At 41.5% G+C, this 27,349-nt stretch overlaps 2 long non-coding RNA genes across 5 annotated transcripts in view; one reads left to right on the top strand and one right to left on the bottom strand.

Moving 5' to 3' along the window:
* Positions 1-27,349, bottom strand: part of LOC107054921 — a 138,446-nt gene that overhangs the window by 81,041 nt on the left and 30,056 nt on the right. For both annotated transcript variants that reach the window (XR_005841414.2, XR_005841413.2), the window contains exon 3: positions 898-1,007. This is a non-coding gene — a long non-coding RNA (uncharacterized LOC107054921). The remainder of the gene's footprint in view (positions 1-897; positions 1,008-27,349) is intronic.
* LOC121107373 lies at positions 8,921-17,991 on the top strand. Of its 3 annotated transcripts, none has more exons than XR_005841416.2 (3): positions 8,921-9,063; positions 9,939-10,204; positions 15,297-17,991. It is a non-coding gene; the product is annotated as an uncharacterized LOC121107373 (long non-coding RNA). The 3 variants fall into 3 exon arrangements; XR_006931973.1 differs by having other exon boundaries at positions 9,939-12,846; XR_005841417.2 differs by having other exon boundaries at positions 9,939-17,991.

Here is a 27,349-nt window from a genome sequence, read left to right as displayed (position 1 = left end):
TAGCCTGAGAAGCCTTCTATGATTTCTGCCATCAGCGAAGGCTGATTGCCATTCATGTTCTAACTCAATTTTTTAACTGCAGTGTTATTTAACTGCCATGAGTATCAGTGTCCTTTAGCCAAAACTGAGGTCTCCAACTGTACTACAAACAGGTAAGATTGCTCTCCCCTCTCCCATTTATATTTTACAGATAACATAGAAGAGTGCAGCCTCCAGTGTTGTCAATATGGTTCCTTTCAAAAGCCACTAAAGTTTGCAAAAAAATTAATGAAAGAATCTGAAACAGACCTCACATTCTGGTGCCACCTGTCAAGCCTGTCCTTGTGTGAAACTGCTGAATAAGTCAACACTCCCCAGTCTCTACTTTGACAGCAAGGCATATTGCAGTGTGCTGTACTTGGGGCTGCACCTTAAATCTCTCTGTGAAATGAAGATGCTATAGAAAGTGGCAGTCCTTTTATTAACTGGTTCCCCACACACTGAGATCTATGTTGACAATCTATTGATTTATTCATGGGGTTTGACAATTTGCTTTGGCCAATAGCACACAGAAATCTTGACATCCGTTTGCTCAAGAGATCCTCCCTCTTCCTGTGCTGCTACTGCAGATATGGATGCCCTGAGGGTGACTGCTCCGTGGAAGGATACATCCTCTTCCAAGCACCAAAGTAACACTGTTAGTTGACCTATTAGGCACACTGCAATGCTGAGTGGTGTAAGATTTTCCTTTCCTCATTCCAGGCATCAACATAGTAATATTGGCATGACTGGAGAATCTACTACCATGAGGTTAGGAACCCCATCGTGTTAAAATTCAGAGTGGAACAGAAGTTCAGTAATACAGAGGATGTGCTGACAGAACAAACATTTGCAAGGAGGTTTGAGAAGAAAACCTACCTCATCTGTTCTGAGCTATCAAACCCAGAGCGGTCATTAGCAGTGCAACAGGAAAATCAAGCTACTTCACAAAACAGCATAAACTCATTCTGAACAGGACACCGTAACTTCTGCAAAGAAACAAGGAATGTATTAATTAATAGCTTTAGTCATAGTACTTCTGTTGCTAGAAGATGTTGAGACAAATGAGTAAACAGAAGAGCCTTGGGAATGTCACAGTAATTTAAAGTACATAAACCTTCAAAGCGCTGCCTGTGATAGAGTGATACATTGTCTTATAATTGGGCAATTGCTTTCATTCCGTGATATAATTAGCACACAATTATGGTTATGTGAAAAATAGTTCCATCTCCCTCCTTTCCAATTTGTGCCTACTTAATCTAAGTAGAGAGTGCATCTTTTTTTGCTGCACTACAGTAGGTGTACTTTATCTTTTCCATTCAGCTGTAATAACAGTGTCTTTTACCTGACCAATGCAACGTTCAAACATTCAAGACAGGAATTGAAATCATGCCATTCGTATAAAATATTTGGTCTCATTATTTTTTCCCCACAGCCTAAAAATATACATACTGCTGTGACAACAGAAAGTTAGGTGACTCACAGCACAAGCAGTAGTAATCAATGCAGCCAGAACTGCAGCAGAACTGATATGCTGCAAGCACGCTGCATGTGCTCTCTGGTTAAGGCTGTGCCATAAAGGGCAGTTTTGGCTACAGCACCTTTTCCTGAGGGCTGGTGTTCAACCAGCAGGGAACAGTGAGGAAATGTGGGGCTCCAAATGGTGGAAATCTCACTAGTGATAGATGGAGACGCTATGAACAGATCTTCCACTAAATGGTATCTCAGCTGTTTGGCTACCAAGGACAGCCCTTGTGATGTCCAATCACCTTAAGCTGTTAGCATTCACGAAGTGATCATTAGCCACAAAGAAAGGGTAACTAGCTGGGCAAAAACAGCCCTTTATCCATACGTAGACCCTGGTCCAAGCTACCCTATTTTTCACATTGTGAGAAGGCTGGGATATGCCTTTGCTAACAGAGAAAGTTTAAATTCTCTGAGAAATATGAGATTATCATCCTATCTATGGACTTTGGTAAAAAAAATATTTTGAATCTTCAAAGAAATTTTGATTGCTGAGATTTCCAGTTTTTAACACTTAAATGGGTGAAGTGATTCATGTCACAATCCAAGCATACCCATGCTATGCCAAACTGAACAAGGATCCTGCGAGAAGGGCCCCCATCCCATAGCGGTGAACAGACCCCTCTGACTCACTAGAAGTACATCCCCACTACTATTTGAAGTTCCACAATGGTATAAAAAAAAAAAAACAAAATCCAAAAAGAAGCATCACAGCAAAGCACAAACCAGATTGACTGAAACCTGTATGATAATATGGGCTTAAATATGAGCTGGCATAAGAATCGCATCGATGTAAATCAGAACTGAAGGGTACACACGTGCTTTTACCCAACTGCATTTCTGCACAGATAGGCAATTCTTTCTGCACAACACGTTATCCACAGATACTCCCCAAACTATCTCTTCTCTCTGCAAATACATCTGTGTGTATCAATAGGCTCTCCTTTTTTCCCCTTAACAGTTACTTCCCACATATATTCCTAGAAATGGGGAAGGCACACACAGAAATGTTAAGGGCAGAAAATGCACTGCAGATGGAAAAGAACAACAACAACAGAAACCTCTTGCATTCTCTCCAGTCACTCCTGCGGGAGATATTTATCTATGGGAAAAGCTTTACAAACTTTAAGTAAATGAAAAATATATATATTTTCATAACATTTGGGAGGAAATGCATCTTAATGGCTAGGGAAAATTGCTACAGAAAAATAATAGCAGCCAGCGAGTTGAAGGAACTATATTCTCAGTGACAAGCAACAACAATAGAAGCTAATGCGAGTCATTTGCAGAAGGAAAAGTGAATAGCTGTGGCATATTTGCAAAGAATATATGGCAGTTTACCAAAGGCAAAGCTCCAAGGAATACCAGCTGGGACATGAGAAGGGAGCTATCAAAAGAGGAGGGAGGTATAACAGCATCATGGAATGGTTGGCACCACTTCTTTAAAGCATTTCATTAAATGAGACATAGCTGTTCAGAGACAGTAAATCAAGGTGTTGGTGTCACTGGCTGCGGCTCGTGGCAGGTGGCCAAGGAGCGTACAGAATAGAAGCACATGCGTGCATGTGTTTTTAGCATGTTTCCAATTGGCAAATTTACCATCTATTAAATCAAAGTAGTGAATTTAGATGTCATTAGTAACCAGTCCCCTGTTTTGATCAGAAACCACTTCTAATACTACTAAAAAGATTCAAGGCTAAGTAGAACACATTCCATTTGTGGAAGATTACATCCTACTGGCTTCGTACTTTGACCTTATTATCTAAGACAAGGATGGCCTGTTGTTTTGTGCATCAGCTTTGCATCTTAGCAACACACAAGGCTAAAAAGCTTAGTAAATAAGAAGGCATCCAAAATGCCATAGTAACATGCCATTTATCCTGATGCCTGCAAAAAGTTGATTGCCAGGTTTGGAAGCTGCCTCTGCAATAAGAAAAGTACATCCTAAATTTTGAGAAAAGATCAATATAGTCATTTCTAGCTGATTCTAACCCATGCAAAAAAAAAAAAATAACCCGCCTGTGTACATGCTTCATTATTGCAAACAGCACTGAATTGGAATTCCTCAGTATGTTGTTTTCTCATTGAGGTGGCGATTGTAGTTATTAACAATTTAGAATTTGGAAAGGTAGCTGCTTGGCCCAGAGACAGCAGCTCCCAAACCTGCAACAGACATTGCGCTCACAGCCACTGTCACAGTACCAGGGCTCTGGGTTTTATATTGCAGGAGAATTTGTCACTTCTCAAGGAGCTTTAGTGACACTTCTGCCATTCTTCACTTTTCTTTTAGTGGTAATTCTGCCACTTTTCCTTTTTTGTTTTTAAAGTTTCGTTAAGGGGCTCAAAAATTGCAACAACCAACTTGGAAAAGATAAAAAAGAATCCTGTTGCTCTACTTATTGTAATTACAGTGCAGTTCAGTATAATGTGATAATTAGTCTCCTGGAAATCATTCCTCAAGTTCATACTGTGATATAGCATGAAATAAATCTGAGCCAACCATACAGTTCTAATTCCAGTATGCTACAGTCAACTGGTACGTTAATTCAATTAAAATGAGCTTGTTGGTGAGAACAGAAGTTACAATGGCGGGGGGAAGAAAGGAGGGGGCAAATTCCATTAAGTATTAGTAGAATCCACTTCATATTCCCATCTAAAACTCTGAATTACAGATACAAGATCTTTGTTCAAATTACTGACAAGGTTACCAGCTGGAACTTCACAATTCAATTATTTTATATTGTACCTTCAGGCTCCATTCCAAAGTGACTCTTAAAGAATAATCAGACTTCTTCAACAGGCAATCAAGACGAAATTACTTTTTCTAAGTACAACAAGGTTACAGACTTGGTGCAGTCTATAAGTTACATGCTGCTAATTCTCAGTGCTTTAACGTTCTCCGAATGTCTGTGATGTGCAGGCGACAGCAACCAGACCAGAATTCCCTCTTTGGTTCCTACCATATCTTGCATAAATAGGCAGAGGCAAACCAAGGGAAAGCAGAACGGATGGATGTGATGCCTTATATTGTAAATATATGCAAAAGCAGTCCTTGATGGAGTGCTCTCCTTATGGTTATCAAGATGTAACCCATACCTGGAATTCACCAAAAGATCTTTTAGAAGTTGTTCTTTAGCTTTAACTTCCAGACAGTGCAACCACTTCAATAAATACTTGCAATTAAATGAACGTTATTAAAAACTTAAGGCCCAATTCTTCAGAGTTTGATTTTGAGCCTTTTCAACTGATGGTAAAACTCCCACACAAATGGCTTAAGGGAGCTTCCAGGAGCACACAAACTGCTCTGATTAATAAAAAAAAATCTCATACGATTTTATGTATTAAAACCATTCTCTCTGTTTCTGAGACAATGGAAAATGGCAAGCCTGCAGACGTACATTCAATTTGTGAGATTTAGAGGAAATCAATAAAATGGGAAAAAAAGAAAGTAAAAAACTCAAGTGCTTCAAGATTGAAAGGCGATACACTGATATCAACGCTTGAGTCTGAGCTCGATTAATAATAATCACTTCTAAAGTGCCTCTAATTTTGTTTGACACCAAACGAACACTGTATTTCTAACAAAACTAGAAGGATAATGAGGAATTACTAATTCTATATTATTTTGATATGAAATGATTATTCTGTGGCCATAAATAGGCTGAACAGTTTTCAAAGACATTGCCTGTCCTCCTACGCAGTGCTTTCCTTCATGCTACCAGCTGACAGAAAGAAACTCATCCTCCTAATACTTGGAATCTTTGGAAATCCATTTTCAGTAATGGAACTCGTACTTCCTGATGGTCCATTAGAAATCATGTTTACCGACAATGAAAAATCCACTTCTCCATCCAGCTGGTCGCTTGCAAAGGGATGGATGGTCAATGAACTGGAGAGTGTGGACGTCAGCTGCAGGAAGAAGAACATTTGGGTGGGGGCTGCTGGGTGGGGGCTGCAGATGAGGACTGGCTGAGAGAAGACCCTGTGCCACATGGTTTCACTGGGGGAAGAAAGCAGTTGTGTAATCATTAATGCTTTCTCTTATGGTTCCATAGTGCACCAAATCACTCGTCTGCTTCTTCTGATCGTAATACATCATTGGTCCAGAAAAGACATCAGTTCTCCTTAAAGACTTCTCTGTTTTAACAGCTATCTTGGGCTTCTATCTTTCGCCATTTAGCTACCTCCACAAAACCAAAAGTTAATGGCAACAACTTCTGAAATCGTGGATTTTATGCATGCAAACTGATTTAGCAGGAGAATAGCAACAAACGAGAAACGGCAATTTGCACTCCCAGAGTAAAGCCTGTTATTTCTTATGTTCTTCAACCCTTCTCTCACAAAATGCTTTCAGAAAGCAGGCAGCTGATTCTAGCAACCAAGGCTACACATTTCATAATTCCACTCCATCACTTTCCTGAAAACAAAAATACGTGGGAAGAACATTTCAGTGCAACTAATTAGCAGCTTCTGTGTCCTCATCCTTGTTAATTCAAGGGACCTCTCTAAAAGACTCCTCTGGGAGAGTTCCCGCTGTTATAATTTACCCCCTTGTTCAAGCCCAGACATCTACTTTGAAGCTCCGCAAGGAATAATTCCCATGAACACAAAGGCTGAATATCCAGGTGTTATTTAAGAAATTGCCCTCGTCTTCATTGTGAACTTTAGTGCACGCTCTAAATAACAGGTCAGGGGATGGAGAGCTGCAAAGGACTGGAAAGAAACATTCCCATGGATCCATTCAGAAGCAGCAATCTCAGTGCTGCTGTGGGTCTGTTCTGTAACCCCATCCTGGTGTAATGGTCACACAAACAGTGCTGCTCACTGTTCTCTAAACCAGTTTCTCTCCATACAGTGACAGAAACAATTTCCTTCCCTTTGTATGCTTTACAAACTTCCATCCCTTCTGCTCTGGCAGGGCTGGGGCTGCCTTTGCTGCTCCGCTGCTCAGTGGCTGCTGCTCCGGATCCACCAGGAACAGAGCTTTGATAAGATCCAAAATAAACTGCACTGCTGTGGGAGTTCCTCCAAATCAATTATTTGCAAACTTCAAACCTTTTGAAACTCGTCCATCACTAACCCTGGAGATAACACATCACGGAGCCACCATGGCCTCATGCAGATCGCCCAAATGGGAGAAACATCTGTGACTGTGCACCTAAGCAGGCTCTGTTCACTGCTGCTTTGAACAGTGCTGTGAACACATTACGTAGGAAAGAAGAGCTTAGCCAAAGGAAATTTAAACCTTTGGTAACGCAGGGAACTTGTACGTGCTCCAAGTCACCAGGGAGCTCTGGGGCCACTGCTGCCTACTTCCAAACAAGCCAAACGTTCATTTTTCCTGCAGTTTATCCATGCTATCACAGTCAGCCCAGCCACCAGATGCTCCGAAATACTCATTCCTCTCCAAATTAGTTCACCTCATTTCAGAGCCAAATCGTTCACTTGTCTATTTCCCCTTTGGCCTTTGCAGATAATGGGATCTGCTATAAGTCAGTCTGGGGGGAATTCTTGCTCCCAGTATGAAAAAAAATCAGATGGAATTCCTTTACCTAGACATAACAGAAATCATCCACCTGAATATACTCCTACCACAGGTTGCCACACTTTTGTTTTAAACTAATAGATCCGGGAGTGCTTTCAGTTGGTTACAGATGAAAGGTGACTTAAAATTTAAAATGCAAAATGCTCAGGTTTTCACTCAGGGACATCCCAAAAAGAAACAGACGGGACATTTTCCTGTGAGCAGAAGCCTTGGGTGCCTTCCACAGCAGCACTGTGCTGAGAAACACTACTACAAGCTCTGGCCAAAGGCACCCCGTTTTAAACTTTACAGATATATATACTTTCTCATACAAATCTGCCCTATGTTTCGTGCCCGGCCTCACGCCATGGGCCTCATTTGGTTTACATAACCCTCTAGGGCTGGCTTTAATCTGCACTCCCAGCATCCCCAGGTTAGAAAATGCATATACCAAGGAGAGAGAGGGGATGGAAAAAGAGAAAAGAATTCAAAGCACAACATGAGTTCATTTCTGTGAATCTTATTCAACACCAATACGAGGGCTTATTGAGCCCTGCAGTCCTCACCCTTTCACCTCAGGTGCTGGGATTAATGGGGAACTGTTTTTCCCCTTCTGATTGCGTAAATGAGGAAGCTGTTGACTCGCGTGGTGCTGGAAAGACATACGTGCTTCATTATCTGGATTCCTTGTATTGTTTCAGCTTGTCGCTGCTGGCTGGGAACACGCAGCCTTGAGCTGTTCCCATTTTTAAAACGCACTTTTTTCTGCCCCGGATTATTGCCAAGTGGAGATTTAAGTACACTATTACTTTTATGGAGGACTATTAAGAGTTATTAGATCCCATTAGAGCAGACTATGCTCTTAAAAAAAAATCCTTTATTTTTGAACAACCATTTATATTCATTTAAATCTGACAGAATGTTTGTGTCAGTGCAAACACAGTTAATTATATCTTAGATCAGTGAGAACGTTTCTTGTTTATTCTTTAAAAAATCGTATATTAGCCTCCCCTAAAGACCACGTTTTCCTTACATAGCTTTAAAGCAAGGCTGAACCATCAGGGATGCTCAGCGTGCTGGGGGTTCTGGCATGGTTGGCCTAAGCAGAGCTGGAGAAAAGGGACTGGAAACTTCATCCTAGAAGAATCTGTACCTGTTTTTAATTAGGTTCCAATGAAGTCCTCAGCTCACGGATACCAACATATCAAGGGAAATCTTCGTACCAGTAGAAGCTGGATCACACCCTGCATTACAGTAGGAGTATGACCTGCCATTATTGGCACATAGCACCTGTTCCCTGTGGTTGGGATTATTTAAAGATAGGACGGATGCTTGCATTAATCCACGCTCTGTTCTAAGCTTACTTCATGCCTTCACTGTTCTTTACAGTTCGGATCCATTTCACCAAATTTCTGCCCATTGCTATTTTATCTCAAGTCAATTTCACACAAAAACAAAGGAAACCTCTCCAAAGAATAATCAATTTTATGTCCCAATGCTATGTTTTCTAAAGGCCTCCGACTGAACAGCTCTGCCTTTATCCCTTCCCTTACAGCAGCACTTGTTGTAAGCATCATTTGCAGCAGCCCAGACCTAAGGGTTTGATCTGCTGAACCACAGTTTGTATAACCCACTTTGGGAAGAATGCTGCGTGTTCCTGGAAAACATTCCTTCTTTCTCTTGCACTTCCCTTCCCTAAGACACGCTGTGAGATGACTAAATGCTGCCACAGGAGGGAGAAAAACAAACAGGAAAGAATTAAAAGGGTTGGGATAGGGCTGCAAAGCAACAGGCATAAATCACGCAGCTCTTCCCTCCCTGAGCTCCCTTGCAGCCAGCACATGCACAACACCTCCCTTCTGGATGAGGCTTTGGCATGAGAGGCAGATCCCATGAATGCTCCATCGCGTTACCACAGCAGAGCAGCGCTTGGCAAGCTGATGCAGGATACTCCCTCAAGAAAACTTTGAAGGAACAGTGCTGCACGGCTGAACTAGGTAGTGGTGGGGAGGGAGGGAGAGACTGGGAGGGGGGAGAAGAAATATCCTGGCCCAAAGAGCTGGTTATGTGGGGAATCATGCTTGAAATGGCTACTTGGAGCACAAAACAAGCCTGGGATTAGAAGCAATTGTTTTAAAAACATGCGTGCCCCTGGAAAACCACCCGTAGGAAGTTTGTGGAGGAAAGAATGCAGTTCCCATCCTTCCTTTCCTTTGAAAGATTGGCTTAATTAAACAATCAGCCACATGAAAAGGCAAGGAGCAGAATTCTCACATACGCCGTTTGACTTTTTTCATTATTATTTACTTCATTATTATTCTTAAGGCATGCTCTGAGGAAGGCGGTTGTGCCTGAATCATAGCCATCCGAGCCTGGTCCTGCCTTCATTTGGTCCTTTTTGTTGTTGTTGTTTTTCTAAGTCCTTATGTTTTCTCTGGACTATGAAAAAGGTGTCTTACTGAAGAGCTGTAGTTCATTTGAACTTGTTTAACTAAACAAAAGCCAATGCTTAAATGATGTTAGGATTGTGGATTAGCAGCTTAGACTCACGTTAAGAGGTGAAGTAGAACTAGATTAGGTAAACTGTACCAACTCCTTCAACGTTTTTCCTAATTAAAAGCCCTTAAAAGTTTGTCCCAGGTGACAGACCCAGAACTTAAGCAAGCTTCTGTACACAGACTGGGCTGAGCTGAAGTAGGCTCCTTCCACCCACCTCCCCTCCAGCAGAACAGGAGAGGAAGAGGAGCTCAGCCTTTGTAGACCACCCATCCTTAGTCTGCCCAACTATCTGTCTAGATATTTTACTTTTATTATACAGTATTTGGAGACTGTCATACTGAAAAACCACAGAGGAACTGTGATATTCTTTCAGGCAATTACAAATATACCAGACACAGGGCTGAGACCCACCTCACTTCTGTTCTGCTGGAGTTCATAGAATCACCAAGGTTGGGAAAGGCCCACAGGATCACCCAGTCCAACCATCACCAACAGTTCTCAAGAGTTGCAGCACAGTGAATCACTCCAACCTTCCCTCAAGGAGGGACAGCACAATAGGATCAGCCTCTTCTGCACTGCTCTGAAATCACAATTCAGAAAATGGACAAAGTGGATAATAAATTACTCTTCTTATGCCAGGTATTTTCCATTTTGTGTTTTAACCGTTGTTGGTTCTTGGCACTGTTAAACTGTTAATGGTAAATTCAAAAGGAATTGAGGACCTGGCTTCCTGGATCGTAGTTTTTGGCTTTCCTGCACAATAGGATGAAGCCTGAAAGTCCCTTTTGTTACATGCAGGTACCCAACTCTACTTCGTTACCAATTATCCTTCCTCAGTCTCTCCATCCCTGTATTACATAAGGGTTCAGGTGAGACTCCTAAGATATCTGACTGCTTTAGCATGTTTGGTTTTATGTCTTTGTTACTTTATATCTCTCTTTGGCAGTTACATCTACCTACATAATTGCTCTCATTAAAAGGCTTAGTCATGGTCTGAAGTAAGTGTAACCCACTGTTATCTGTGCACTTAAGCAAATTTCAGCACAGAAAATTGGGGTATCATCTAAATATCAGACTACAGGAAGATAAAACAATCTATACTGAAAATCCAGAATAAAAAGAAATAACAGGCTTTGAAGCAGGCCTACCACCGATTTCAGCTATCCCCAAAACTGTACCAGGAAGGTTTTAAATGGGTTTAAACCTCAGATTTTTCACCTTTGGAATTCCAGCCCTGTGACTGGTACGTGTGAGCTGAAAGGAGCACAGTCTGCACAGCGCAGTGCTGCAGGAGTGGCAGTTCTCTGAAACTGGAACCAGTCTTGGAATTACAGTGGTGCTTCTTTTTCCAGGGAAAGGAAGGGAGTGGAAATGGAAAAACATCAGTGAGAAAAACCAAACAGGGCCCAAAATTCAGAGCTGAGGAAGTCTGCAATGGAGAATCTAGTTGAGACAGCTGTGCTGAGGCTGACCTAACCTGGGGCTGACCAAGCAAGTTCCATGATGTCATATTTTGCTATGATGGGCCATTAAATTAAGTCGCTGGTCCAGACCTTCCTCCTGACACCTATTAAATCTACAGCTTTGGAGCTGGAGTTGTCAAGGTAGCACTGCATCAGATACCAGGGGAATCCACGCACACTGTTACAGAAGATTGCTGCTTGCATAAAACCTCTTTGCTCTTTTCTTGATTGTATATTCAGGATATATTTTGCAGGCATAGTCTACGATTAGATTAAACAAGCAAAGGAATTATTTATTGCCTGTCCCACTGCACCTACTGCTTAACACCAGATGAAACTAAAACAATGGCTTCTGAGCTTGGGTCAATAGTCTTCCTCTATAGTCTACCCTCAATTTCAAAAGCATAGAGAAAAAATGGTTAATTCTACGGTGCCTGCGTTACAAAAAGGAGGATTCATTCATATTTACAGCAGCCACAAGAACTTCCAAATATATATTTTTCCAACCTGAAGGGTTTCAGTGACTTGTTCTACATTTCCATAGTAGACAATAGATCTCACATAGCACTGTGATCCAATCTGCTTTTCTTTGCAGCAGGTAATTGTAGGACGTTTTTAGGGATACCTGTAACCTCACAACATTGCCCTGCCTACTTCAAAAGAAGCTGTCATCAAAAAGTATTACCAGTCAAAAGAGTCAGTGATACAATTATCTTTTTAAACAAACCCAGAATAGTGGATCAAACGCACACTACTTTTGATTATCCTCAGTCAAGTTTTCTTTAGGGGATTCTCTGAGCATCTCCTTCCCCTCATTCGAATTATCAAACTCTCATTTCTAGACCTCAGAGAACACCTACACGCTCCCTTCTGCTTCCTTCTTCCCACAACCTGAAGTTAAATGTGGAGCACTTCCTCTGCCACCACTCTTGAAGCCTCAGTGGCCCACCCAACAATGCCACTCTGTGGCTGGACAGGTAGAGAGATGTTCTTGCAATACTCATTCCTCTTGACAAATATCAATTATTGTGACCAGGTCTTTTAACAAAATAAATACTGACTAGCAGCTAAGAGACTGGCTACTGGCTGCTTCTCACCTCCACCAGGAGCCCTGAAGTGCAGGACAGAATCCAGGAAAGATTTTCTGGAAAATGAAGAGACCCAATAAAGCCTCTAAGCCCAGGCAAGTCAATAAACTGTCACAGTTGCCCGGAAGGAATTGGCTCGTCTTAGATAAACTCACAAAGGCCCTGAAAAAACACAACTTTTTTTTTTTAAATGGCAGAGATTAATTTTCTGACTTCAAAGTAGTATTAATGCAGAACTTGGCTAAGGTTTCCTGTGCAAGCAGTTTCCCCCCGAGCAATGATTTCAGAATCCGCCTTGTTTTAAGGCTGGCATTTGCTGCAGCTGCAGACCTGGAGTATTTTCGATCCCCTCTGAGTGCTGGAACACTATCCAACAATTAAACCACAACCCAAAAACAATCAAACATCTGTTTGGAGGAAGGCTGCTCAGTGACTGACATTCTCATGCCAGCATAAACACGAAAGCTGCTGAGTGATTCCTGTCTTTTGTGTATATATGTATACGTATGCACCGCTTGTGTATTTTTTGTTCCTGCATGCAGAATATGTAAATATGCTTAAGAGCATTTTTATTGCAATATGTGGGTGTACTTGTATAGCTTATTTGTGGAAGTATTTTCATTGGCGTGAACACACAGATTTGAATGTCAGCTTGAGATGTGGTTATTTGTGTGCTGGAGGTGGTTTTGCAGGAGGCCAAAGCGAACGTGGATTGGGAGTCTGCAAGCAGGTATGTGTTTATGCAGTGCTGCATGTGTTGGTGTACGTTCATTTACAGGTATCAGCTTGATTTCATATGGGCAAAAATAGCATTACGGCTGCATGTAGTTTTGTGGAGAGGCAAGGATTCTGAAGTGTTTGCATGTGTGTGTGCACGTGGAACTGACTGCAGCAAGGTGTCTGTGCTTTCTGATGGACAACTGTCCTATGCCTGACCTCCACACTCTGCCTTTGAACTAATCAGATACTTGGGCTATAGCAGCCGATGTCCCTTATTTTAAGCACCAAAAAGGGACAGACTGCTGGAAGCAGTTCAGAATTGCGTTCAAAACAGCAGTGAGGTCTGGTCCTGATGAAATCCCAGCCTCCTAAAAGTACTGATTTCAAGAACTCCCATGGGAACACAACAGGGTATTGAAGGATGACTTGTTTCAAGGGCTTTGGAAACAGGAATGAATGCTGACATTAGTTCTCTCTGTCTAGAGAGCAAATTGCTCTCCTTCCTAAAAGCACTTTTCAGACTCCATGCAGGTAACTCTTTTTGTCCTATTTTATTTATAGATTTCAAATAATGACGGCCTGGGTAAAGCAGTATGCAAATGACATTCATTCCCAACAGGAACTCCCTCTGTGTAAAACCAAGACCAGCTTTCAGAAAATACAACTGTTCCCAATCCAAGCCAAATGACAGCTTGTGCTGCTCCCACCGGTTATCCCCGAACCCCCAAGGTCCACAGACTGCTGCTTGCCATTTGTGGTGTCTTTATATACCTAGAAATATGTGAGTCACCACAGCAGGTGCTAGCCATAACCTGCTTGCCTGAAAACATCAGTATCAGAAGTGACAGAATCTGGGCCACCCACTGGCTGTATTTCTGGAGCATCCCTCTGTCTAGGAGGGAGCAGCTGGAGATCTTTGCTTTAGAGCATTTATCAAATATCCTGTTGCTGGAGTATAAGAACACGCCATCACAGGAAAGACAGACTTGATGATCTTCCCACTGTGAGCCCCACAGCTTAACTTATTGTTGTAGGCTCCTAATCTTTTGCACCAGCCCTATTTTTCTTTTCAGCAGTTTAAGCTGAAAAAGTTTACTAGATAATAGATTTGCCTCAGAAATCACAGGAGGTTCTATTCCTTAGCAGTTAAGCCAGAGTAAGGCATGGAGTGCAGTAGAGGAGCACAGAGAAATGGTATTCTCCTGCCATGCCCCCTGCCCAGGTACGCTTCCATTTGAACTCTTGCAAACACCAGACTACAGCATTGGTTAGGATGCTTTAGCAGATCTGGCGCTGATGACACGAGACACAGGCAGGCTGAGCCCTTCCCCCTGCCCTCATGCTGGCCATTTCAGTGCTATTCCAGGACGAGCTCCTGGAACTCAGCAATGCAAAGATGACATAAGTGCAATGTTCAGAGGTTAAAGCTTCCATCCATTTCTGATACTCCTCACAATACTCATTTCTTACTTCATCACAAATTTTTGTCCTCTTTTTGCACACAGAAGCCATACATCCTGACTACAAGAATCAGCACAAAGAAAACGTGATGGATGATGCTCATGTGTTTATACTACACAGCTATTCTGCTGCATGGCTTCTCAGAAGCCATGTCAGTAGCTTGCATGGTCTGTGTGCTACTGAGTGACCAGATAATGACTCTTAACCCTACGTAACATATATAGGAAATACTTTTAATAGTGGTTTAGTAATGATTGGGTTAGAAGGTGGTCCACTGGAAACGGCAGGCAGTGAGAAATTTTTCTGAGAGGTTAAGAAGTCATAGGATCCACTTAACGCATATCAGTTACATCCCTGACTTCCTAAAGCATAGCCTAGGAATAGCTAAGCTCCTCTTTTAACGCTGTATGTGTGGCAGAACTGGTTCTACAAAAAGTGTAGGATAAAGAATGAACTACTGCTGAGTTTATTCAGGGCCTATTCAATTTACACATGTTGGCATGCTGTCTTGTATTTGTTGTTGTGGTTTATGCATTTTTCATTAAAGGAGGATCCTAGGTGCCAAAATGTTAACCATCACTGCTGCTAATATTATTTAGATTTGCCCTGGGTTCATATTAGAAAACATGCAGAAAATTTACAAGTACAGAAAGTCTTCTCATTCATGGATTTCTTCCAGCTCTGCTCATCCCTTTTGTGCTTTCCAATCCTGTACTAATTTATAAGCACTGATGGAAATCAAATCCTTCCTGGTTCCTGCTCCTTCAGTACCACTAACTATGGCCCTGTTAATCCGTCCTCCAATGCTTGTAGCATATGAATATCTCGGAATCACTGCTGCTTTGCAGGCTTCTATGCTAAATTAAAACACAGCAAATACGACATGCGGTCTCTCCGATTCCATACAAAGACCCTACAGTAACTCAGGAACAGCCACCACCTGACTCCAGTACTTCAGCTGCCATGTCATCATTAACCTGAACCCGTTTTTATCCACAGATTCAATTGAAACCAGCTACTCATCATGATTTATGAGAGTCTTTGGGACAGGAGCTGATCACATGTAAGCAAGTCTTCATCTCTAAGAAGCACTCTGAGTTTCTATTCTGACAATCTTTGAATTCTCTTCTTAGGAGTTGGAAAACATCACTTAGTAGAACTGGGAGGAGGTGTTACATTCTTAAGCCACATGTTACACAAGATATGTCTGCAAGCAAACCGACAACAGAAGGACTGCTCTTTATTGTACAATGCCATGTTCACTCCTGGCTTTTTCCAACACAGGACCCCTCTACAGGGCATAACGCAATGATTATGACAAAGGCACTTAATCAACATTAGCAGCTGCTCAATTTCTAACTCTTGTTTTCCCACAAACTCCATCTCCAGGAAAATACAGAGTGCAACTCAAGGAAGCTCTCAGCTGTCCTCCACTTCGTGCATTTCCAAAGCAGATGTAAAACAACTTCTGGTCTCTCTTATGTTCCTATCTTGTTGATCTGTGATTTATGACTGTAAGACCTTGGAACTTTGAACTGTTCAATTCAAATGCATTCTTTTTTCGTTGTAGGAGTTTTAAGTAATATCTGAAGCTCTTAATTTGTGGATTAGCACATTTACCTACACCACAATTAGTCCAACTCTGAGAAAGCCCAAGACTAACTTTTGGTTCATTACTCTGTCAATCAATAAGCATCACATGTGCTACCAGCCATTCACCTATAGGAATGCTCCAGTTTGTTTCTACATTCCCAGTCACCACTGATTCATCTGTCCAAGTCATATAACTGTTTTCTTTCTTGGTCAGTAAACTAGATCAAAGCCTTGATATTTTTTAAGAAAAATCTTGTATTAAAGAGCATGTGAGACCCTGAGAAGGTGGAGGCAAACACATTTGCCACACCAGCGCTCATCTCAGCTGACAACAGCAGCTTCCTGTGCTCTGTCCTGGGGGGATAAGGGGCTGTTAAATCCTCACATCTGCCACCCCAGTGCACAGCTGTGAGTGGCTCAGGGAGAACCATCCCTGCTTGCCCAGCTGCCCCCTTCTACTCACTGTCACTCAGCAAGTAACTATTTCACAGGCCTCACAGAAAACAATGGGAGCTTTCAGGAATGAAATAAAATCTTTACTCTGATAGGAAGGCAGCTGTGAGACACATGAAAGCTTCTGCTTGCTGTCTCTTACTTGTCTCACAAGGTTCAGATCGAAGGAGTCACAGCAAACCATCTACAGTGAAACCCTTCACAAAGGTCAGTGCTGGAAAGAGTCTGAACATGTGGTACCCTGCAGAAAGATGTGTGGATAGACAGATAAACAGCTCACTGACAAGGTAGATGGATGCAGAATGAGGAGGAGCATACATGGAAACAGAATATAAAAGGAAAAAAGTGATCAAGAAAGCAAATTGATTTTCACTGTTTGTTTTGACATCCCCAAAGAGGACCCCGTGATCCTGAGGAAATCCTGAGGAATCATTGCTCTCACTGCTGATATTCAGCCACCTTTGGGGCAGAAGGCTGCAGCCTTTAACAGCACTCACTTATCCTATAAACCAGTTTATCACAAACTCACCTCATATTAAGGTGCTTTATAACCCTGGGGGAAAAGTATCACCTGTTAAAGAGCAATTACCTCTGCATTTCCCTTTAGGGCTATTTTCTCATCTAAGAACTGATGAGGTCCAACGCTACTTCAGCTTGCTAATTATTCTAACTTCAGGACGTTAGTGCTGCTGATTAGGAAGTGCGCTGCACCCAGAACATAGATGAATTTATTTCCTACGGGTATGCAATGCTGCACACTTGCAGTGTACTCATACAGCACTGAGAAGTTAGGAAAATTAACCCATGTGGTAATGTGCCCAGATGCCTTCCAATAGCTAGGAGGTCATATTTAAACGTTTATTCCACCCGATGACAAATCTGAATTCACATCCTTATACTGTCCTTCTGTCTCCTACCACCTCACTTCCCAGCTCCTGTACTCTCCCTGAGGCACTTCTCTATCTTTTCCCCTCCTTCCTCTCTTGCTCACACTGGACTATAAATAAGTCTGCTTAACACAAACATGCTTGCTCTGAGTAGTTACTTATATGAAAAATAATACATGTTTGTAAGCTTCTTTGTCTTTCCCTTCTTCTACATTTCAGTTTTGATTTTCTCTTATGTTTTGAACAGATTCCTATTTTCTACGCTTGAATAACACTCCTGAAAATGCTTCTTGTTGGTGTAAATTTGACCTGTGCTGGTACAGCACGAATCCTTGCATTTCCCCTGGTGTTACATTGCAGGTAGGGAATAAGGTTTTACTGCTGATAATACAGAGGAGTTCTTTATCTTACAAGGTAAGGATTCAGGCTTTCAGCTCGGAAGCTCAAGAGCTCAATGCCATTGATGACCCAGGGGAGGAGCTGTGATACAGGATCCCATCACTGATTTCCACGCTGCCATCTCATCATCAAGTAGTCGAAACCCTTAACCCATGTGAGCACTTCACCATGCTAGAGAACTCAGCTCCTCACAGAACAGAAAACAATGACCACTTGTTAAGCATTTGTTTGAAAGAGGAAGAAAAAGAGTATTACAATGAGTGATTTCAATCTCTGTGCTGTCAGCTGAAGGTTCCATGCTGCCAGAAACAAACAAATGTATTCCCTGTTTACAAATGATACCAAACATTTTTAACCTCAAAGACTTTTGTATCTTATGTTGGGGATTTTTTGGCGAGTGAAAAGAAATAACTTTAGTATTTAAAAAGTAGCGGTATTTGAGAATTTCATTTGATTACGTTTGTTTGATAATACACAACTGCTCTAAAACTGACAACTTCGCTATGATAAAAACAAAACAGCTTGGAGGAAATAAAACGCCAATAATATTTGCAAACTACATAAAAGCACTTAGTGGGAAAAATGCTATTTCACTAACAGTAAGGAATGACAGGTTAGTTAAAAATAGATAAAAGCTCATAAAACAAAAGGGAACAAAAGTCATATATATCTATTAATTACTAGGTAGCTAGCCTGACTGTGCTGCTGCTAGCAAAAGTGCAGCTGCATCATTACTGGAAAAATGGGACAGGCTATGTACACAAATAGGGCTGGAGTTCAAGCATGCCTGCCCAAATCCTCTCTGCTACTCCATTTAGTGCATTCTTTCTTATCATTCAAAGGGCTGCATTGAAATGTGCTGAGCTTCACTGTGCTCTGGATCAGGGTTAATGCACGTCTGAATCCTCTGAGCTGGAGAGCTACTACTTAAAGCCAGTTTTGAGCATTAGCAGATTATTTAAAAATACCTTTGGATGAAGATGTAACAGCTCAGATGGTGTGCAATAAAAAACAATGTACATCTAGAAAGCTGCTGAGAGCTCAATGGTTGAACTCATAGAACGTTTCCTTCACTTGGACTCCATCAGCAAGCAAGCTCCTACCAGTTCATCTCTTGCCTTCATTTACAAATGCAGAGGATTTAGCTCTCAGTCTCACTTTGGAGTCTCCATTAGGACATCTCCCCAAGTTATGCTTAAATCTGGTTCTCATTTGTTCTTCTCCTGAAATTATTCAGGCTACTGTCACTACATGATTTGTCTTCATGACTTCCAAAGGATGAGTGCTGAGATGGGATTTGGACAGAAGGATAATACTGAGAGGTGAAACCAGGAAGACCTACACATTTCTCAAAGGGCCACAATCAGAATTCCTTATTTCCAGAAACTGGCTTTACATTATTTCTTAACAGGAGATAAAGCAAATTCTCTTAGAAGACCAAAACTCTTCTTTTCCCCCCTGCAAAACTGCAATCTTCCAAAAATGCAACAACTCTTGAAATTCTTCAGCCCAATTCACAGAGAAAACTCAGCCTGCCCAAGACCACAACTTTTTGCCTTGCTTGCACTTTGCTCCTCTGGGCTTGATTGCTATGCTAATTAAACAAGACATTGGTCAGGTTTTAACATAGATATTCTTTTTTTATTTTGGTTTCAGCTTCTTGAAAGGTGTCCAAGAATACCAGGCAAGGAAATGAAATCTGCATCCCAAGGAAACAATCCCTTTCCAAAATTGTTAATCTTTCCTTATGACATGTTTTGGAATACGAATGTATCCAGAGGGGGTTTATTCAGCAATATGCTGTGCTCATGTAAGTGATCAAATTGGGGGTTTATTGCAGTGGTACATATGTTAACAATAACTCAAACTTTTACTCACCCTGCTTCACCACCACAGCTGCTCTTGGTTTTTCTTACAGCCCCACCCAGTGACACTTGGAACACAAGCAGAAACACGTATGTATTACAAGGAGCGATGTTCTACATTGTTATTAGAGAACCGGGCTTCCTTCAGCATGCAACATTATCATAACAAACCCATGACTACACACTTTAACTGTCACTACATTGCCTTCCATATATGCTGGGATCAGCAGAATTAGAAGCCAGGTCTGGTTGCTACATATCACTTCTGATAAATTTCTGCATTACAGCAACTGAAGGCGACTACAGAGCTTTGGCTGTGCCAGATTCAATCCATTCATAGGTCTGTTCCCCCAGCACGTTTCGTGAAGCTATTTAGGGGTCATATGGAAATGAATGCATGAAGAAGTGAAGAAAAAAGACATAATATTAAACTCTGTAAGTGACTTTTAAGTGAAGACTTTTGCAAAAAGAAAAGACGTAGCAGGTAAGAAATACAGAGGGGTATTCTATGCATCATACGGTATGCAATGAGCAATGCTGAATTTACCAAAAGCTACCAGCAGTTTTGGTTATTCAGGTGAAGACAACTTATGCCAAAAATCTCAGGCATCTTAATGTCTCTTGAGACAAAGATAAAAAAGCATTCATAATCAGAAGTCAGCTCTTAAAACATACAATTGGTTCTTATTTTGAGAAAAGTAGTAACAAGACTTTTTTTATTTCTTTTTAATCAAAACATTGCTCAGAAGCCACAAGTCTCAGATCAAGAACCAAATGCGGAATGCTAAGCGCTCACTAAGAGCTGGCTTGGGCAGCATGAGTACTACACTAATTTCTCTTTCATTCCCTCAGCCCAAAAGCAAAACACATTTTGCAGCAGCATCTCAGCTGTTTGCTGATGACTGAATCCCAGGCAGGTCAAGAGAAACTTCTTGAACTTCCAATTTCCAAGAAAGCCAACGATCCAAGTGAAGTAAGAAGAAAGAAGACATGCCGTGAAAGACAAAAAGCCTTCTTCAAACACAGCCCTTAAATAACAGGATGTGCATGAAATCCAAACTTCCTAATGAAATAATTCCAAACCCTTTTGCAAGAAAGAACAGTATTTTGATGAATGGTATTTGTGACCTTAACGATAAGCATTAATCTGTGCCACTTCAAAACCTCAGAAAAAAGTAGCTGGTAAGTGAGCACCTTGCTAACGAAAACCAGAGGATGCATCATCCTAATAATCCATGAGGATAACCTGAGGGTATTTTTTAACATGACAGAGGCTGTCTCCTTGAGAAGAAAAGGTTAAAGACAACAGAGAGGCGACAGTGACATCCCAACTACACACCTTAGTGATAGCACAGCATGCGCTTCCATCAAACTACATGTGGGTTTCTAAAATACTCTTTCACAAATCAAGTAATTTAAGTCCAAATGAAGTTAAAAACAAACTAAAAATTTGCAAATGCTCTGCGTTCACAAAAACATACCTTGGAGGTTTCACAAAACAGAATATTCCCCAAACGGCGCAATTATTCTAATGAATATGCCTATAGAATAAGTGGCTGCTCAGTAGGAGCAACTAGTGAAGCATATTATGGTGAAAAAGGTATTTTGCAGGTATGGCTGTAACTTCATGATACCAGCTAGAAAAGATTCTGCAGGTCTACAGAAGGGCTGTAACGGTGCTCTGCCAAGTTGCTGTCCAGGCAAATTACACACGCACCGTGTGCTGGTTGCTGGAGATGGTCTGCTCCGCAGGAGACAGGATGCATTGGCAGGCAGAAGCTGAGCAAATTCCCGTTTGCACAAACCCACATACAATGGGAGAGAGATTAACTGACAGCAACAGGGCTTTTCACAAGCAGACTTCCACCTATAAATTAGTACTACTGCAAAATGATAAGTGACAGATGACAGGTTTTTAAATGAAATCCAATGGAAGAATCTACCTGTCTTGCCCAGATTCCTACACATGAAATACCCTCCTTAGCTGAATGTGTACCTTGGTACAATCTCTGACTGGTGTTTTGCAGGAAGTCAGGATACTTGGGATCATCTGATCTATAGCTACATGAGTTTCACTGCCACATGTACTACAGCAAAAGGCAAAGCAGCGATCAACATACAGTGGGCAGACAACGTGGGTAGCGTCAGCTATGGGTGCTGTGACAGAGTACAGCAAAGTAGGAACCACCCCTTGCAGTGAAGGAATTCTGAATATCAGTCTGAAGTTACAAACAGATTTTGCTGACTAAGATATGAAACAAGCCCATTTTAAGTAGTTCCAGACCGATCTGCGTAAAGCATGCAGTCTGTCTAATAACATCTGATGGGCTGCAAAAGCAGCCAATGGCTGCAAAGGCCCAGAGTTCCACTGCTGGATGGAATCTTTGCAAATGAGGAGAGCAGTGCTTATGGTAGAGAATTCACTAGGAGTCCAAGGGCAGCTTGTATTGCTAGCAGCAAGGAATAGTAAAACGGGAGTTCTGTTTGTTTGCTAGAAAGATCTTGTAGCAAAAAATACATTGAAAATTGAGAAATAGCTTGCAGTGATGAACTGGTAAATGCAACCTTTTTACAGGGGAATGCCAAAGCAGATTTTAAACATTTGGCAGTTTCTCAGAAGCTAGGGGAAGATTAACTATGTGAGGGAAAAATCAGGCCAAGAAACTGAGAACAGCTTTTCAAAATTAAGGAAAGCCAAGGAGGAACCAAGTCTAAAAAGCATTTGGAAAGAAATGTTAAGATCATTTCACTTATAAGAGATTGATCTCAGAATCAGAAGAGTTCTGAACTTGTGGAAGTGGGAAGGAGTCAAAGTTCAGAGGGGGAGCAGCAGAGCCCCAACCTCACAAAGACTACCAAGCAAGGACACACAGCAACCACAGCAAGCAGCAGTGCTCCCAGGGGTGCCATGGCTAATGTTGTCTGCAGAGATGGCTCATAGGAACGTCACCAAAATGAACACCCGGCTGACATCCCCAGCCTCCTCAAGTTTGGTAAAGCTGTGCTCCAGTTTCCAGTGCTTGAAACAGCCTCTGAACACCAGCTCTGCAGGCCTGGACGCAGCACACTGCATCTCTGCTGCTGCATTCGTGTTTATGAAAGCTACAGAATATTCCTTTTTATGCACTCAAATAACTTTTAATATCAATAGCACCCTGCTGCTAAGAAATACAACTTAACGGCTGGGTATTATTTGTTTTGGAGTAGAATATTATGTTGGGCAGTTTCCCACTGGAATATACCTCAGTGTTTTCAATGTGGCTGTGCATACCTTGCTTTTTGTAGGCTGTTACAACTGTAAATGTATTTTAAAAGCACATGTACACATACGTGAAGGAGGAAATGAGACCAATAGCTTTTCAAGGTACTAGCAATAGGATTAGTTAGAACCATGCGCTGACTTCAAAAAATCTCACATAAGAAAATCCCACATAAAACCAGTCTGTATCTCAAAACTTCACTGCTACCCCAAGGGGGAAGAAAAGGCACTGCAGGACGAAGTGAGAGGCAGCAGCTGTCCTCAAAGGCAAAGGACCTCAGGGGACCCAAACTATAACGCAAACATCACCTCTTGCAACAGAGCAGAAGGGAAAAAACTCTCCTTACACTTCATTTGTATCACTGTGTATGCATTTTTGATTGATTCTTATCAAGACTATTATATTCTACTTCTAGAATATGGCAAGTAACAGTGCAGGTATCTGACTCAAACTACAGAACCTGACAAACAGCACAGCTGCGCCGAAAATTACTAAGGTGAAAAGGTGGGTGAGAAAAGAGAAAAACTTAAATATGGTTTTAGGAGAGAAAAGCTGTTGCTGAAGTCTTTCCTACTTGAGATGACTCCAATAAAGCTATTCCTTCCTTATCAGTGAAACACAGTCATCTACCTTGCAGATCCTTCTCTCATTCTTACACGCCAAGCACAAAGATGGAAAAATTGCAACAAAATTCTAACTAAGGCAGCAAAAACTCTGTATGGAAAGAACACAGAACAGAGGATAAATAAAGGTTGCTGGTAAAACCTGGAACTTGCTGTGTTCAGCTAATCCTTCTAAGGAGTTTTTTCTGTGGAGTTAGAGCAGTGATTGCACCAATTACAGGCACACTTCTTCATGAAATAAAAAAGAGGGAGAAGGGAAGCGAAGCCAAAGCCTCTGATTTTCTTCTGGCTGATCTCAAACTGTAGGAATTCCCCAATCAAAAGAATGCTCTGCTCTACCTAAGGAAATTATGTTGATTAGAATAAAAGCTCCAGATGTTAACCCAAAACAGTTTGAAGGGGAGGGGAGAAGGCACGCGAGGTGACCCCACCCAGGGCAGGAAGCACAGTGAGAGCCTCATACCCAACGCCTTGGGACACAGCCAGGGCTCAGCAGCTCTCACGGCTGTCCTCCTTCTCCCCCAGGCAGATATAGGAGCTTTTCCAGTTTAACCCCAACACTTCTTTGCATCCTTTGACATGCATTCTTCAGAAAACATATATAAATCAGAATAAAAGTTACATTGAGAACAGTTTTGTTTGGTTTTGATTTTTAAATCCAGAAGCAGCAGAACAACTTATTTCTCCTTGCTATTTCCATGCACTTCGTTCCTCACGTCCCCTTTAGGCTGGGTCTCGGTCATGGACACCGAGCTATCTCAGAGAGCACAAAGAGGGTTAAAAGGAAAAGCTCTTGCAGAGCAGACACTGCACTTACAGTGAAGACAAATGTTTTCATTTTTTGGTATAGTTGAAGTAGTTTAACTATTTGTGAGCTTTGAAAAACAGCCAAAGTAAACCAGATGCTTGTTGCTCAGGGGTCAGTTACCAGCAGCCAATTAGGGAAAGCTCTTCTATTAGTCAAATTTGTACTTTCCTACCAATCAGAATAATGCTTCTTACATTAAATGTTTAGGAAAATAAAAAGGAAAAAGAGTTAAAGCACTGTCACTCCTTCCTGTCTCAAGGAGGATTAGTCGTCATCTGAGTAAGGCTGCAAGATCAGTGCCTAGAAAGTGATTTTTCTCAATCAAGCTTTTTTTTTCCCCCCCTGAAGAATGACTCAGCTAGAAATATGGGAACACCACTGCCTGGCTCCATAATCCTGCAAACTTGAGCACGGCTAAACTATGATAATACCTGATATGAATAACAGAACATGGCCAGTCCTGACAACATCCAGAGTGAGAAACACATGCCCTAAACCCAGCCTTCCTCCTGGAGAACACATCCTACATCACAGTATGCTGCTTACATTACACAAAATGCAGTTGCTGCTGAGCAACAGCGTAGGTCTGGATTTATCAAAGAATTTTCTCCCTCCCTTTCTGACTGCGTATGTGCAGTTTCATAGACAAAGTGCTGGTCATGGTCTCACATCACTGACTGCACCACAGAGATCAGGCTCCTGCACATCACCAGTTAATCACATTCTTGAGGGCTTCTTTGGAAAACAAAGCAGCTCCAGTCTGCGTCCATTGCTTCTCAAAAGCATAAGCTATGCCTTCTTCCTATCTGAAAAATTCTGACAGATGAGCCCTATATTCACATAAGTGATGCACATAGCATTAGCATACCCTATGGAGAAGGCATTTCTGCCCTACTCACAGAATATGTGAAAATTAACATATGGCTGCAGACTGAAACAAGAGAATTCATAGGCCCGTCTCCTCCCAAGCCCAGCTCCTCCATGCCTTACAGAAATCTGCTGCATTGGAGTCTTTTCACACAGTCTGCTGGGTACAAACCGACCTCTGCACAGCCCGCGTGTTGTTTTGCACAAAGGCAGGGAGGTGTCCCAGTATTCAACATTTGAATAAGGGGCAACTATCAACTGTTAGTCTGTACTCACACAGCCAATCGTAACATCTTTTATCTTGCATTTAAGCAGCAGAGGGGAATGTGGAGATTAAATGTTCAAGTTCTATTGAGTTATTAAATGATGGTGATCAGCGTTCTTGTTTCCTGTAGCCTCACAATGCTTTACTAAGCAAGGAGACTTCACTGTCCTTTCATCCTCTGACAGTACTTCCACACTGCAAGCTGAGGCACAAAGAGATAAAAACTACTTATTTAACCAATTAGGACAGATAAAAATTCACCTTTGGTGTTAACCAATCCAGCTGTCATTTCAGCTCTGGTCCACTCAATGATGCATGTGAAAGAACCACAGACAAAGAACTATTCCTAAAAACTATTTGGTAAAGTGTCAATAAATACACAGAAATCATGAGATGAGGATGCAAGGACCAGTGAAATTTACTGCTTACGTTCTTAGCGGCCATTTAACAAAACCAGGAGACGTAGGCTCGGTCTCCAAACCCAAATAATTTACTGAACAAAAACACCAGTTGCGGTTATTGTTAGTAGTTGAATTACAGGAATAATAGATGCAATCTGGCCCTGACAAATAAGACTCAGAAATCAGACAAGTGAAATGGACTTGCTGAGAACCATAGGAAAGACTGCAGTCCTTTAAGAGAACCATCCAGAACGAAGTTAACAACTCATTGGAGAACATGCAGGGAGCTGTTCTGAACTGGCAGAAGAGATGGACAGGATGACCTAATAGAAGCTTTTTTCCCCTCCATCTGATTTCTGTGAGTCTGTAATTCCATCTCAGAATGCGACCAGAAGAGCTGACCGTCACACCTGCAGTCTCTTATGAAGTCTCTACTCACTGAAGAGATAAACTTAGGGGGAAAACATCAGATATGGATTAGAAAACTGAGTGTGTGTAAAGTTTGGGATGAGAATAATTCTTAAAGGCAATAAAAGGGATTGAAGACACAACAAAAGCAAAAGATTGCTCTTGGTTTAAAAGCACAGTGAAGATGTGACCAGAGACTATGCAGAAAGATGGCTTATTAAATAGAATTTATCACTGCCATAAAGCCATAAATAGAGGTTTTGAAAATCTGTATTTTTTTTTTAAAGCATATAAAAGAAAATGTTTCTTTCCAAAGCAGAATTAGTTTCCAAAGTTTCAGAACTCTGCTGCTCCTGCAGGTGTCCTCGTGTCATGTATTTTCTGAAGTGTTTTTTAAATTAAAAATAATAAAACCTCTAATGGTGGTTTCTTGGCTATGGAAATCAGAACAGTTATGAAAGAGCAATAAAGCAGCCTCTCTCTTGTAGTTGCCAGCAACTCCAGGAACATGTTTGCTGGAACTCTGACCCCTTACATAGAAAACATTAAAACAACTGCAACTCGATACTATTAACTGGTATTAGATTCATGGTTTGTGAGGCCAACTGGCTTTTATGATATATTTCTTGGTACTTGCATACTAATGGACACGCTCCAAACTTTTCAAAAGTATATTCCAGATAGGCTCACTGTTAGCTCATTTTTTAAAGCAGTGTCTTTAGCAACTGCTTGTCCAAACTGCCTGTAAAGAATGAAAAACAAAGAGACAGCATTTCTATGGCTGCACACCCAAGCAGCTTTCTGTCGGTACGCAGCCCTCTCTCAGAATACATTAACAATGGCAATATTTGAAGTGTTTTGGATAAAGCTTTCATTGCACTTCTCAGAAATCCTCATACCACAGCTGTAACATTTTCCAATCCTTCACTTCCCAGTTTAATATTAAAAAACATACACAAATCTCCTTCAGGTATAGCCAGTTCTACATAATATTCTCTTTTTTCTTAACCTCCCTAAGTGCGATGCAAAAGGGAGGGGGGAACATGGGTTATAACAACAGCTGGGGCACAAGGATAATGGTTAGACATTATGAAACTCCTAACGGTGTAATCCTCATGCAATACTTCCACTGACTTTAGAGAGAGGATGGCTAGTGGTAGATCCCACTGACCAAAGGGCTAAAGAATTGCATAATGCATGTTTGCTACTAATTAACCAAAGAG

Source organism: Gallus gallus, chromosome 21, assembly GCF_016699485.2.
Source record: "Gallus gallus isolate bGalGal1 chromosome 21, bGalGal1.mat.broiler.GRCg7b, whole genome shotgun sequence".
Lineage (NCBI taxonomy): Eukaryota > Metazoa > Chordata > Aves > Galliformes > Phasianidae > Gallus > Gallus gallus.
The sequence above is the reverse complement of the archived record's forward strand: the minus strand, read 5'-3'. Positions and strand labels throughout refer to the sequence as shown.